This window comes from Oncorhynchus clarkii, chromosome 3 (assembly GCF_045791955.1).
Source record: "Oncorhynchus clarkii lewisi isolate Uvic-CL-2024 chromosome 3, UVic_Ocla_1.0, whole genome shotgun sequence".
Taxonomy (NCBI): domain Eukaryota; kingdom Metazoa; phylum Chordata; class Actinopteri; order Salmoniformes; family Salmonidae; genus Oncorhynchus; species Oncorhynchus clarkii.
In genome coordinates, this window is record NC_092149.1 from 41,755,703 (window position 1) to 41,771,951 (window position 16,249).

At 41.2% G+C, this 16,249-nt stretch overlaps 1 pseudogene; it reads right to left on the minus strand.

Annotated features, from left to right (window-relative positions):
• The window catches only part of LOC139385572 (heparin cofactor 2-like), a 77,607-nt pseudogene that overhangs the window by 10,576 nt on the left and 50,782 nt on the right, over positions 1 to 16,249 (minus strand).

A 16,249-nucleotide genomic window follows, 5' to 3' on the forward strand; every position in this document is an offset into this window, starting at 1 on the left:
TCAGTCTTGGTTTCATCAGACCAGAGAGTCTTGTTTCTCATTGTCTGAGAATCCTTTAGATGCCTTTTGGTCAAACTCTAAGCAGGCTGTCATGTGCCTTTTACTGAGGAGGGGCTTCCATCTGGCCACTCTACCATAAAGACCTGATTGTTGGAGTGCTGCAGAGATGGTTGTCCTTCTGAAAGGTTCTCCTATCTCTACACAGGACCTCTAGAGATCTGTCAGATTGACCATTGGGTTCTTGGTCACCTCCCTGACCAAGTTCCTTCTCCCATGATTGCTCATTTTGGCCTGGTAGCCAGCTCTAGGAAGAGACTTGGTGGTTTCAAACTTCTTCCATTTAAGAATGATGGAGGCCACTGTGTTCTTGGGGACCTTCAATGCACGTTTTGCTACCCTTCTCCAGATCTGTGCCTTTTTATTTTTACATTGGGTAAAAGTAGAGACACAGAGCTTTAAAATGGTATATCATGCAGTGCAGTTGAGGAGCAATGGGAAAGTGTTTCTGCATTGAAAGTTGATGAACTTTGGCCCTTGAATGTTTTGGTACCTCTACTGGAGAGCTATTTTTTGTCTGCACCCATTCAACATCGTTCACACCCTCTTAAGTCTTAGCCCCACCCAGCTCTTTAAGGATTCACATGTGTTCGTAAATTCAATCTGGAGTGCTTAGAGTGCAGTCTGGGCGTTCATAAACTCAGAGCGCTGTCAGACTGTCCGTTTGTAAATTCAGAGCACACACTGGAAGCTCCGGCTGAGGCGTAGGGTTGATCCAAGCATTCTGACCTAACAGCAGTCAGGCACCCAAGCCAACTGGCTAATGTTGGCTAGCTTGCTCTCTACTTCCGGACACAAATGAGGGAACAGCTCATTCTGACCATTTTACTCACCCTAGCAGAGCTGGTTAGGCTGTATTTATGTTATCCAGAGCGTTGGTGACTGCAACTGTGCTTCTGGCAACAATTTAATTACGCTTTTTTTGCCAACGTTTACTGACACCATCCATATTCAATGGATGTTGAGCATTTGTAAATGTGTCTTTAATTTTGCCAGCGAATTTACAGTTGTCGCAGTGGCATCATGAACATTCTATTAAAATGTTTACTTGCATAGTGGAGTATTTTGTTTAGACATGTAACTTAGTTTGCTAGCTAAACAATGAACCATAATCCCAACTCGTAACGTTAATATCCTGCATGAATTTGCAGGTAGCTAACCCACCAGGTTCAATGTTAGTTAGCTAACATTAGGCTATAGCTAGCAATGCAAATGGCTCTGAGATACAAATAATATTACTACACAGATCAGACACGTAACGTTAACTAGTGAGACAACCAGCTAACGTTAGCTAGCTAGCTATCAGTATGCTTTAACTTGGAACTAAAATTACTTTCTGACTAAATTAGAAACGTGTAATATCTGAAAATGTATACAAAAATGGACGCTTCTCCCTCTCTGTCACAGATGCCTTGGTTGCCTTAGTTTGAAGATGTAATCCAGAGACAGATGTATTATAACAGCCTTCTGTGTGTTCTCTTTTCGACTCCGTCTGCATATTTGCAATCAAACGCCAGAATTTTCTCCATCTCCTTAGCTATCATATTCTAATTCCACTGTGCATTCCACTGATTTCAAGACTCAGTCCTCCAGAAAGTGGAGAACAATACCTTTGCAGTTCTATTACGTAATATCTTTCAAAAAAGCGGTGTTAGATTACCTACACATACTGACCGGCTCATGTTATAGACAGAAGAGGGCTACATGGCAGACCAATCATCTCATCTCTCGACATATCCAGCCACCCATTATCTCAGCCAATCATGGCTAGCGGGAAGGTACCTGTCTCTTTTCTGTGGCTAAACCAACTGGGCTCTTAATTTAACTATTTTATTTGTATTTACATATGGCATGCGAGTTTATTATTAAGGCACATGAAAGTTCACATGTTCCAGATGGCATTTCTGCCAAAAACGCATTTTGATAAAAAATGTCTTAGACTGATGAACTGTGCCATCAAATTAAATCAAATGTATTTATACAGCCCTTCGTACATCAGCTGATATCTCAAAGTGCTGTACAGAAACCCAGCCTAAAACCCCAAACAGCAAGCAATGCAGGTGTAGAAGCACAGTGGCTAGGAAAAACTCCCTAGAAAGACCAAAACCTAGGAAGAAACCTAGAGAGGAACGAGGCTATGTGTGGTGGCCAGTCCTCTTCTGGCTGTGGAGATTATAACAGAACATGGCCAAGTTGTTCAAATGTTCATAAATGACCAGCATGGTCGAATAATAAGAAGGCAGAACAGTTGAAACTGGAGCAGCAGCACGGCCAGGTGGACTGGGGACAGCAAGGAATCATCATGTCAGGTAGTCCTGGGGCATGGTCCTAGGGCTCAGGTCCTCTGAGAGAGAGAAAGAAAGAGAGAAGGAGAGAATTAGAGAACGCACACTTAGATTCACACAGGACACCGAATAGGACAGGAGAAGTACTCCAGATATAACAAACTGACCCTAGCCCCCCGACACATAAACTACTGCAGCATAAATACTGGAGGCTGAGACAGGAGGGGTCAGGAGACACTGTGGCCCCATCCGAGGACACCCCCAGACAGGGCCAAACAGGAAGGATATAACCCCACCCACTTTGCCAAAGCACAGCCCCCACACCACTAGAGGGATATCTTTAACGACCAACTTACCATCCTGAGACAAGGCTGAGTATAGCCCACAAAGATCTCCGCCATGGCACAACCCAAGGGGGGGGCGCCAACCCAGACAGGATGACCACATCAGTGAATCAACCCACTCAGGTGACGCACCCCTTCCAGGGACGGCATGAGAGAGCCCCAGTAAGCCCGTGACTCAGCCCCTGTAATAGGGTTAGAGGCAGAGAATCCCAGTGGAAAGAGGGGAACCGGCCAGGCAGAGACAGCAAGGGCGGTTCGTTGCTCCAGAGCCTTTCCGTTCACCTTCCCACTCCTGGGCCAGACTACACTCAATCATATGACCCACTGAAGAGATGACTCTTCAGTAAAGACTTAAAGGTTGAGACCGAGTTTGCGTCTCTGACATGGGTAGGCAGACCGTTCTATAAAAATGGAGCTCTATAGGAGAAAGCCCTGCCTCCAGCTGTTTGCTTAGAAATTCTAGGGACAATTAGGAGGCCTGCGTCTTGTGACGTGTAGGTATGTACGGCAGGACCAAATCAGAGAGATAGGTAGGAGCAAGCCCATGTAATGCTTTGTAGGTTAGCAGTAAAACCTTGAAATCAGCCCTTGCTTTGACAGGAAGCCAGTGTAGGGAGGCTAGCACTGGAGTAATATGATCAAATTTTTTGGTTCTTGTCAGGATTCTAGCAGCCGTTTAGCACTAACTGAAGATTATTTAGTGCTTTATCCGGGTAGCCGGAAAGTAGAGCATTGCAGTAGTCTAACCTAGAAGTGACAAAAGCATGGATTAATTTTTCTGCATCATTTTTGGACAGAAAGTTTCTGATTTTTGCAATGTTACGTAGATGGAAAAAAGCTGTCCTTGAAATGGTCTTGATATGTTCTTCAAAAGAGAGATCAGGGTCCAGAGTAACGCCGAGGTCCTTCACAGTTTTATTTGAGACGACTGTACAACCATTAAGATTAATTGTCAGATTCAACAGAAGATCTCTTTGTTTCTTGGGACCTAGAACAAGCATCTCTGTTTTGTCCGAGTTTAAAAGTAGAAAGTTTGCAGCCATCCACTTCCTTATGTCTGAAACACATGCTTCTAGCAAGGGCAATTTTGGGGCTTCACCATGTTTCATTGAAATGTACAGCTGTGTGTCATCCGCATAGCAGTGAAAGTTAACATTATGTTTTCGGATAACATCCCCAAGAGGTAAAATATATAGTGAAAACAATAGTGGTCCTAAAACGGAACCTTGAGGAACACCGAAATGTACAGTTGATTTGTCAGAGGACAAACCATCCACAGAGACAAACTGATATCTTTCCGACAGATAAGATCTAAACCAGGCCAGAACTTGTCCGTGTAGACCAATTTGGGTTTCCAATCTCTCCAAAAGAATGTGGTGATCGATGGTATCAAAAGCAGCACTAAGGTCTAGGAGCATGAGGACAGATGCAGAACCTCGGTCCGATGCCATTAAAATGTCATTTACCGCCATCTCAGTGCTATGATGGGGTCTAAAACCAGACTGAAGCATTTCGTATACATTGTTTGTCTTCAGGAAGGCAGTGAGTTGCTGCGCAACAGCCTTTTCTAAAATGTTTGAGAGGAATGGAAGATTATTTATATGACGATAGTTTTTTATATTTTTGGGGTCAAGGTTTGGCTTTTTCAAGAGAGGCTTTATTACTGCCACTTAGTGAGTTTGGTACACATCCGGTGGATAGACAGCCGTTTATTATGTACATAGGAGGGCCAAGCACAGGAAGCAGCTCTTTCAGTAGTTTAGTTGGAATAGGGTCCAGTATGCAGCTTGAAGGTTTAGAGGCCATGATTATTTTCATCATTGTGTCAAGAGATATAGTACTAAAACATTTGAGCGTCTCTCTTGATCCTAGGTCCTGGCAGAGTTGTGCAGACTCAGGACAACTGAGCTTTGCAGGAATACGCAGATTTAATGTGGAGTCCGTAATTTGCTTTCTAATAATCATAATATTTTCCTCAAAGAAGTTCATGAATTTATCACTGCTAAAGTGAAAGTCATCCTCTCTTGGGGAATGCTGCTTTTTAGTTAGCTTTGCGACAGTATCAAAAATTAATTTCGGATTGTTCTTATTTTCCTCAATTAAGTTAGAAAAATAGGATGATCGAGCAGCAAGTAAGGGCTCTTCGGTACTGCACGGTACTGTCTTTCCAAGCTAGTCGGAAGACTTCCAGTTTGGTGTGGCGCCATTTCCGTTCCAATTTTCTGGAAGCTTGCTTCAGAGCTCGGGTATTTTCTGTGTAGTTTCTTATGATAAATGTTTTTAGTTTTTAGGGGTGCAACTGCATCTAAGGTATTGCGCAAGGTTAAATTGAGTTCCTCAGTTAAGTGGTTAACTGATTTTTGTCCTCTGGCGTCCTTGGGTAGACAGAGGGAATCTGGAAGGACATCAAGGAATCTTTGTGTTGTCTGTGAATTTATAGCACGACTTTTGATGTTCCTTGGTTGGGGTCTGAGCAGATTATTTGTTGCAATTGCAAACGTAATCAAATGGTGGTCCGATAGTCCAGGATTATGAGAAAAAACATTAAGATCCACAACATTTATTCCATGGGACAAAACTAGGTCCAGAGAATGACTGTGACAGTGAGTGGGTCCAGAGACATGTTGGACAAAACCCACTGAGTCAATGATGGCTCCGAAAGCCTTTTGGAGTGGTTCTGTGGACTTTTCCATGTGAATATTAAAGTCACCAAAGATTAGAATATTATCTGCTATGACTACAAGGTCCGATAGGAATTCAGGGAACTCAGTGAGGAACGCTGTATATGGCCCAGGAGGCCTGTAAACAGTAGCTATAAAAAGTGATTGAGTAGGCTGCATAGATTTCATGACTAGAAGCTCAAAAGTCCACATCATTTTTTTTTTGTAAATTGAAATTTGCTATCGTAAATGTTAGCAACACCTCCGCATTTGCGGGATGCACGGGGGATATGGTCACTAGTGTAGCCAGGAGGTGAGGCCTCGTTTACACAGTAAATTCATCAGGCTTAAGCCATGTTTCAGTCAGGCCAATCACATCAAGATTATGATCAGTGATTAGTTAATTGACTATAATTGCCTTTGAAGTAAGGGATCTAACATTAAGTAGCCCTATTTTGAGATGTGAGGTATCATGACCTCTTTCAATAATGACAGGAATGGAGGTAGTCTTTATCCTAGTGAGATTGCTAAGGCGAACACCGCCATGTTTAGTTTTGCCCAACCTAGGTCGAGGCACAGACACGGTCTCAATGGTGATAGCTGAGCTGACTACACTGACTGTGCTAGTGGCTTCTGTCGGCTGAATGAGCGACACCGGTTGAGCGTTCCTACAGCATTTCCTTCCAGAAACCGTGAGAAAGTTGTCCGGCTGCGGGGACTGTGCCAGGGTATTTATACTACTATCTGTACTTACTGGTGGCACAGACGCTGTTTCATCCTTTCCTACACTGAAATTACCCTTGCCTAACGACTGCGTCTGAAGCTAGGCTTGTAGCACAGCTATCCTCACCGTAAGGCAATCATTCTCCTGTATATTATGAGTACAGCGACTGCAATTAGAAGGCATCATGTTAAAGTTACTACTTAGCTTCGGCTGTTGGAGGTCCTGACGAACCGTGTCCAGATAAAGCGTCCGGAGTGAAAAAGTTGAGGAAAAAAATATCAACGGTAATTAAAAAGTAAAAACCGTAAAGTTGTCAGGTAGCAAAATAGGTTGGCAACAAAACGCACAGCAACTCGAAAACAAGTCTGCAAGTTGTGACCGGAAATTACGTGTGGTCTATACACTAGTAAAGTGTAACGGAAAAAACAACAGGCAAGAGCATGAAAGAGTCACAGTGACCTCCACAATTGATCAGTCCGCTAAGACAGGCGCAAATCAGACAGGTGCCTTGTACACCATGATTTTTTTACAGTTTTTTTTTGCTACTGCTCTACTAAGGAAATCTGGGTCGACCAACAGCCTGTTGACTAAATGGGGTCAGCCTTAATGTGGAGATATGGGATCAGGGCATGTCGTTCTATTTCATACCGAGGTTTGGTGGTTATCGAGGGGGAGTGTTGGAAAGATTTTTTGCATTGAAAGAGGAACTGCTGTTATTCAATGGATGTAAAAAAAAACAGACTTCCTGTGTAATGAAAAGAAAATAACAGAAAACAGCATCAGTAAGTGTCCCACATGAGTGATGACTGCTCACCTACAAAGCTTGGAAGAGCACTTTGGAATCGAACAGCCGATCTAGCCGTCATGTGACCGAATGCTGCAAACAACCCATTTACAGGTCACTACAGAGGAGTTTTGGTTCCTGACTCAAAGAAAAATACTCTGCCGTCTCCCTCTGATCATTAATGCTGCATTCAAAACAACTGGGAACTGGGAATTTGAAAATCTCATACTTCAAAGCATTCAAGACAACTGGGAAATCGTAAAGAAACGAGCTCCGACTGGGAAAAATATTTTGAGTGGTCATCCAACTTAGAATTCCAACTCGGGAACTCGGGAGCCTCTGTCTAGAGCTCTGACTTTCCGACCTAAAGATCACTGACGTGATATTTTTCTGAGTTCCCAGTTGTCTTGAAGCACCATAAAACTAATGGTAGGCTACCCTTTGCCAGCTCATATCTGTGTGAAGCTGGAGTCAGTGCTCTAGTCTACATTAAAATCAAATATCGATCCAGGTTGGATGTGACAGAAGAGATGACCACGACCCCTGACTTTGAGAAGCTCCGACAAGAGCTGCATCAAGCACACCCATCTCATTAGTGATGGTTAGATAAGAAACATTGTCACACTATTTTGCAATTGACTATTTTGCAATGTGATGGTGAGTTGAGAAGACAATCAGAAATACTGTTAGAAATGTTTTTCGATTGACTCCCATAGCCCCAAATAGAAAAGTTAACATTTGATTTAAAAAAGTCATAGTCAATTGATCAATAATACAGTAATACTCTTACCAAAAATTATTATCTTTAATTTACAATCTGTAGAAACTATGAAAATAGAAAGGTTCAGAACTTTTGTGAAACATCACAGCACAGTTGAAAAATATATGGCAAATAGAAATCAAAACTGGATGGTGTTCAGAGATCGATGGGAGGGGTTAAGTGGAGCTGAAGGGTGGGACTAAAAATAACAAGATAACTCATATAAAATGTACTGTATCTGTAAAATCTATATAGGTTCAGAACTTTTGTGAAACAGCACAGCATAGTTGAAAAATATATGGCTAATATAAATTAAAACTGAATTGTCTTCAGAGAAAAAAAAAACACATTTCACCTGTCACCTTATTTTACATTAGCGTTCTATAGTCTCTGTTGTGTGGCGCTCATGAGGTGATGAAGTTACACAATTTACTTGTAAGTGTATGCAATATCTCATTGTTTTCTGCTAGAAGTCAAAGCGCTCTGGATTAGTTATCTGTGCAGTTGCCATTTTTTCTCCTCCATTCTTCTCCCCTCAAAGAACAAAGAAAAAATACCATGATTTTGTACTAGCAGCATGTAGTGAAACATGAAAGCATGATAGTTGTTTACAATGTTTTATGGTGGTCTGTGTCCCACCGTTTTTCAGGTAAAGTGACCAAAGATATAGCAATTTATGGTACTCACATAACGCAACATTGACTACTCGTTCTGCAATGGCAAAGCGTAGGCCAATAACCCTCTTGAACCCCTTTAGCTCATAGTGAAAAACCACAACACACATGGTCTAGTAGTAAACCTTGGAACCTGGATAGGGTATGGTGAGAAGCATCAAGGGATTCTGAATCCTTGAAGATTTAAAATAGTCAGTTTATCTGTTGCATCTCTCTTTAACTTTTTCAGTTGTCTCTCTCTCTCTCATTCAACTGACTTGGCAACTCTTAATTCTAAATAGCCAACATACAAACAGTTTTGGGGGTAAAGTATTATCATCTTTTCTCATAGATACATTTTCATGATGTAATTCTAATCATATCCTTAAAAACAGCAATATAAAATGTTTCCCTTTGTTTACACTCTGTGTGAACCTTCGTTGGTCCTGTTGCCATGACTATGACAGGCTAACTTGACTGAAGTTATTTTTAGACCACGTTAGCTTATATGCTAATTGCCTTTTGGAAATTAAACTGTCAAGCATAATAAAAAATTACAATTAAATCATTACACTCTGCTTAATCTGGTGTGTCATATCCTATGCTTTATAACTCGCTAACCGTGATAACGTTTAAAATATTTTTTTATCTGGTGCTTCATTCTTCAGTTTGCTCTCATTCAACTGTCTCACTGGCAGGCTAGTGCGAGAGCCACTGTAGAGTGAGAGCGTGTGTGGCAACCATTAGACCGAGCGGCTCCCTCTGCGGGCCAAATCAAGCACAACATCCCTTGAATATAAATACTGTAAATTATTACAAAATGCTAAAGATTAGACTACACTATATCTCACATTCCCCCACATTTCAGGTTGGCAACACCGGGAACCCAAACAGACAAACTTGGACCAACAATAATAGCCTGCCTCTGACTTTATCAGAAAGTTGCCCATACTGGTATATAAATTAATCAAATAATACCAACCAACCTCTTTTGACTCTGGGGGGTTTGTTAAAATGTAATGCATTGTACTATGGTAACTCACAATTAAAGATGGTACAATATGATAATTTTTGGTACCATTTATCATAATTGTGCATTACCATATGGTAGAATGTACAATGCAGGTAAAACCATGTATTTCCATAATATACATCTAAACCATGGAAAAATTAAACAATTCCATGGTATTATTTAAGTGCATGGCAGTACCATCATATTTCAAAGCTAAAACCTTGGTACATTTCCATGATTCAGATCTATACCATGGTATGACTGAAAGTACCATGGTACATTTTTTGTAAGGGTTGCACAATTTCTCTTGTTCACTTTCGCTTGTAAATGTCCACGCTCACAAAAAATGACATTCGGCAGCTATTAGCTATGCTTGTATATGAGCTGGATTTGCCTGTCTTTGCAATTACATTTTTTGGGGAGCTTGCTAGCATTTAGCTAACAGCGTCTGTGATTTTGCTATTAGTTTGTGCTAATTTTGTTAGCATTCTGGTAATAGAAGCCCAATGGTATTTTCTTGTGTTTTTAGCACAGTCTGCTTTGCCAGTAATACCGTAAATCCCAGGATGAGGGAAGGACGGTATGACAATATGAAAATCTTGATACCGCCCGGAGAATCGGAGAATCTTGTCAGAAGTTCTCACATTACGTGCTATCAGTTCACATTTGCATGCGCCATGGCTGACCATTAATCACACAGTATAAATTGCGTGTCGTTCGTGTGGGGAAAAAACTTAGAGGTTTTGGAGCTGGGACTGTTGTTCCGACATCTCAGAAATATATAAATCCATTCTAAGTCTCTTGCGCTCTCTGTCTACATCTCTCAAATTAAAATTAAAATTACTTTATTGGCATGAAAAATGTTACCACATACATTGCCAAAGCAGACATATAGACACATATCAAATCAATGATGATGCAGATAGATAATAAGAGGAAAAATAATACTCAACGAGTAGTAACAATTAACAGGACACTACAATAAGAAATGATTGAGGACAATAATTAAATAGTGAGAAAGACACGGGTAGCGATGTTATTGCTCTGGTTGGTTCCACTAGCTGTCCCTACGGGTGTGGCAGAAAGCTACTTATTTTGCAGCTGATATGGCACAAAGGGGGTTTTCTCTCAATAGATATTTGATTTTCTCCTTTTCTGTTTAGATTTAAATTATTATTATTCATTTTAGGGAAGGAAATTGCCCGTCAGTTTGTATAGCTCTCGCAGTTTAGGAGAAAATGCAGCTCTGTCTACAACTTGATTGGAGTCCACCTGTGGTACTTTCAATTGATTGGACATGATTTGGAAAGGCACACACCTGACTATATAAGGTCCCACAGTTGACAATGCATGTCAGAGCAAAAACCAAGCCATGAGGTAGAAGGAATTGTCCATAGAGCCATCAGAGCCATCGGTTCCCATTTATGTTGTTGTTCTTATCTAAGTTCTTCCTGGGGGGTTATGAGGGGAGAGACATGCTGATGTTTGTCTTGTGGTGGATTAATGAGAATTAGTTGGGTAACATAAGTCATTAAGATGTCATATCTGCATAATATTCTTATGTGATATACTTTTTATTAGAATGTATTTCTAATAGACTCTAGTGTTGGCAGATGCATTTCTTCCCTCAGCTGGGGCTCAGTCATTTGGGGCCCAGAGAGGGGAGAGGTCAGGCTTGTCTTTTACAAGTCTCTGGTGCTATGCAGAATATCAGAAAGGGAAGAGGACAGTATGGAACATTGTCTTCATATGTGAATGTATCTGTTAAACCATGTGAAGGGATGGCGTGATTAAGAGGGAACCAATTACTTGTCTCCACAATGTCTGTGTGCAAGTCACTCCCCTCAGTGAGCTTGTCCATCAGTGGAGTCAAGAGGGGGTTTACTTGAGATGGGAGTATCTAGAATTGAGTTATGCCTTGGATGAGGTATTGTTTTGGTACTATGAAGTACCAGGAACGAGATTAGAACCTCGTTTTAGAGACCAAACTGAGTGATAATTTATAGCGAATGCTATCTCACTAATGGATACTACTTTCTCAAGTAAAAGGCCCTTTCTGAAGAGTTCCTAAGATCTGCGGTTTGTCATGTAAGTTGAGAGGGGTGTATCTTGGCTATAAAATATATTTGTATTCTTCTGTAGTCACTCTCAAAAGGGCTCTTATTAAGCTATTAAGCTCATATTATTAAAGATTAAGTTTAAGTATAACTCTGACTGGTGTGTGGTTTGTAACTCTCCTCATTTGGTAATACAGGAAAATGCCAAAATGTCTCCCTGTGTGCTAATGGTGCCTGGTTCTTCGACAGTCCTAGCATTAAGATCCCCACAGATCAGAGCATTCTTCTAGGCCTGGAATTGACTGATATCTTCTAGGATGGAGAATCTCTCTTTCTTGTAGGCTCCTGTTGCATGGGTGGAGGTGCTGAGGGGTGCAGGAGTGGCTCAGTCCTGGTGAAGCCCATAGGGGGGTATCTGTTGCTGGTTTGGGGGGTTCGGTTGTGCTGGGTTTAGGTGCTGGGGGGGGGGGGGGGGGGGGGGCGGGGTGGAGGTTGGCTGTGCTGGCTTTGGGGTTTGATGATGGGTGTGGTCGGTGGTACTCCTCTCTTGGCGGGGGGCCTCTCAGTGCATGTCTGCTGGGGTGTGGGGCTGGTCTCTGCTGGGTTGGAGCTCTTCTGATGCTCCTATTGGATTTGATGCGCTGGCATTCTAGGGTGACGTTCTTCAGTATCCTGCCAAAAGTGGGGACTGATGTACAGTACCAGTCAAAAGTTTGGACACCTACTCTTTCAAGGGTTTTCCTTTATATTTATTATTTTCTACATTGTAGAATAATAGTGAAGATATCAAAACTATGAAATAACACATGGAATATGTTAACCTTTTTGGGATAGGGGGCAGCATTTTCACTTTTGTGGATAAATGGCGTGCCCAGAGCGAACTGACTCTTACTCTGTCCCAGATGCTAATATGTATATCATCCAGACAAAAACTCGAAAAGTTCCGTTACAGGTCGTAGAAACAAGTCAAATGATGTATGGAATCAATCTTTAGGATGTTAACATAAAACATCAATAATGTTCCAACCAGAGAATTCCTTTGTCTGAAGAAAAGCACTGGAAAGAGAACTAACTCTGTCAGGAGCGCGCGTCACAAGCCTGAGACACTCTGCCAGACCACTGACTCAAACAGGTCACATGAGCCCCTCCTTTATAGTATAATCCTCATTCAAGTTTCTAAAGACAGTTGACATCTAGTGGAAGCCGTAGGAAGTGCAACTTGACTCCATAGACACTGTTTATTCGGTAGGCCAAGCTTTGAAAAACTACAAACCTCAGATTTCCCACTTCCTGGTTGGATTTTTCTCAGGTTTTCCCCTGCCATATAAGTTCTCTTATACTCAGACATCATCCAAACAGTTTTAGAAACTTCAGAGTGTTTTCTATCCAATACTAATAATAAAATGCACATATTAGAAACTGAGACTGGGGAGCAGGCCGTTTACTTTAGGCACCTTATTCATCAAGCTACTCAATACTGCCCCCCAGCCATAAAAAGTTAAATTCCACCTGTCTCAATCATTTCTAGTGAGGTTGATCAGGCCTCACCAGAAAGTCAGGACAAAGATCATTCAACACCATTACACATTTATTTTCTATTTTCTTTCCCTGTCCTTCAGAAACCATTTAAAAAATATTTGAAACATTTCCAACATTCTGCTTACCCAATTTAAAACCAAATTGAAGAGACCCCACACAATAAATCCCACAGTATTAACACCACTAACCCATTTTCATAACCAGTAAGTTGTGTGTGTGTGTACTAAACCGTAGGTCAAAACACACACATAACCAGGCCTTACTTATCTGGGAGCTCCTTTTACAGCCTAATCCGGATACCTTCATACTTATAACACTGTAGCATTTCACTAACTGCTCTCCCAAGACCACAGTCTCGGGAAGCATTCCAAAGAGATAATGAAACCCCCACTTCTGGTAAAGAAAGTGTACATTTCGTTAGCATTTACTATGCTACATCTTAATCAGCAACCCAAAAATTTCAACTACAAACAAAACATGAAAATGAGTCCACTGTCCTCCCTTCAATCATTAAACCTTTGCTTTAATCCACCCAACATTTATGTATCCTTTATTAGCATACTACCCTTAGACACAGCGGCATATCTCTCGCCACAAATCTAACGATTTACTGGTCTCTCTTTCCCCCAACAACAGTTTTTTAAGTTAATTTTAGATTTGGTAACTCCAATGCTGTTGTTTGACAGACTTTCTTCTTTTAAACTCTACTAACAATTACTCACACTTAACTCCACTCTAATTCCTTGTGACTCCTCCTACCTTTTGTCCATTCTATAGATCTATTTCAGAATAAGACAACATAAAATGTCTCATGAGATTAAAAAAAAAACAGGGTTTCCAGATTTTTGCACGGAATGTTTGGCCTCATTTTAATATGTTACCTTTTTTAGAATCCATTCCCCTGGCATTTCACAGATTCTTCAACCCAAAATACCCTTTCCTGTGGCAAATTTAGCCAATTCTTCATTGTAAGGAATCGCAATATTTGATCCCAGGCATCTATTAAAAAGTTGTTTGAAACATTGCCTATGTCTCTCTTCACATAGAAACTGTAATCTCCATTAACCACTATCAATCGAACCGAGACCATACACTGTTATGTAACATTTTCCTGTCCCGCTGCATTCAAGAGGGCTTGTTGCTGCTCTTTTGACAAAGATGCAAACACTTGCAACGTAGCATCCCCCCGAATCCCACGAGTGCAGTAGTCTCCATTACCACTCTACATTCTTCCAATGACCAACAGCCCCACATTTAAAACAGGGATCTGTCCACCTACGCTTTGATGTTTTTTCACAATTTTTTCCTCTTTGTCTTACCTTGGCCATTGAAACCGCTGTTAGTGACTTTCACTGTGACCATATTAATCCCGTGCACGACTGCGAAGTGAGAGGAGTTCTATTCCACTTTCAAAGCATCCTGATCCATTTCATCCACTACCCCTGCAATTGCCGTTTTGATCACGGGTTTCAAACCTGCCATCAAAGCCAACGTACAAATTCTATGAATGTACTCATGACCCAGTATTTTTGGAGCTGAGTACATCGGTTATACTCTTCTGTTGATAAAAGACCGACATCAAAACACTTGCAATTTCTCATTGATGTTATTGTGCCATACTGCAAAAGCATCTCTGAGTTCTTTATTAGATTGGAATTTTCCGTCAGCAGGTTATGCTGACCAATTTTATCTAGATCGAGACGAATTAATAAATATAGGCAAATTTGGGCAGTCTTGATACAACATTTTGAACATTAATGCAATGGTTCATTGGATCAGTCTAGAACTTTGCACATACGCTGCTGCCATCTAGTGGCCAAAATCTAAATTGCAGCTGGCTGGAATAATACACTATGGCCTTTCTCTTGCATTTCAAAGGTGATGGTAAAAAAAATACAAAATAATGTTTTTTTTCTCTTTTACTAGATCTTTTACTAGATCTATTGTGCTATATTCTCCTTCATTCCTTTCACATTTCCACAAATTTCAGTGTTTCCTTTCAAATGGTGCCAAGAAATACATATCCTTGCTTCAGGGCCTGTTACAGGCAGTTAGATTTGGGAATGTCATTTTAGACAAAAATTGAAAAAAGGGGCGGACCATTATAGGCAGAATCGGGGCCATCTGTCGCCATTTCAAAAGTTATTATTCCGAAACCTGATGGTGTCCAGGGTGTTTAGAACTCATCAGATGGATCTGATGGCATCACATTCTAACCCAAACAAATCTGAGCTCCATCTAATTAGTTTAACCTCTCTAGGATAGGGAACGCTCGCATCCCACTTGGCCAAAAACCAGGGAAAAGCACTGCGGCAAATTCAAATAAATTGATATAAAACTCAAACTTCCATTAAATCACACATGTAAGATACTCAATTAAAGCTACACTCGTTGTGAATCCAGCCAACATGTCAGATTTTAAAAAGGCTTTTCGGCGAAAGCATAAGAAGCTATTATCTGATGATAGCACAACAGTAAACTAAGAGGGTAGCATATTTCAACCCTGCAGGCGCTACACAAAACTTTTGTAATACAACTTTAGGTATTTTTAAACGTTAATAATCGATCAAATTGAATACGGGTCTATCTGTTTTCAATAGAGGATGAGAGGAAACTAACGCCACTTTTCATGTCTTGGCCAACTCTCAACAGTGTTACGCAGTTCCTAGATGGCATACTTCTTCATTGCATAAATTAATAACCTCAACCAAATTCCAAAGACTGTTGACATCCAGTGGAAGCGGTAGGAACTGAAAACAGGTTCCTAAGAAATATAATTTGCCAATGAGAACTCAGTGAACAGACAGAGACCTAAAAAAAAAGAAAAATCTGAAAAGCCTTGTCCTCGAAGTCCACTGACTGGGGCTCCGCAAAATACTCTCGGTTCCACCACCACCTCTTTTTTTCACGTACAGGTCGTTAACGGATCGCAATGTTGTATCCAAAGTTCCGTCGGAAGAGTCTGTGCGTAAGCTTCCGTAACAGCTTGTGTACAGTAGCGTTGTCATAGTGATGGCTTGCATTGACGAAATCGGCAAATCCCAGCGTCTGGGTATAGCTGCGTATATGTTTTGGGCCCCGCTCCAAGTGACATCATTCCCATGGCAATAGAGATTCCGATGGGCGCCAGCAGAATGTTGTCGGTCTGGTTGACATCGTTCCGAAGGCTACGGTAGAGTTTAAAGCCAAAGTGGGCGTTGACCAAATTGATTCGTTGGAGGCGCGAGTGGCCATGGAATAGGCATAGGAGTCTGGCCCGCCGCGTCTTTGGGTCTGGGGGTTCAGCGAAGATGTCGATATCTGGAGCGGAGTTGCGATCTCATCAATCTCATCCCCTTCACTGTAATAATATAAATATTTTGAAAATAGCTAAC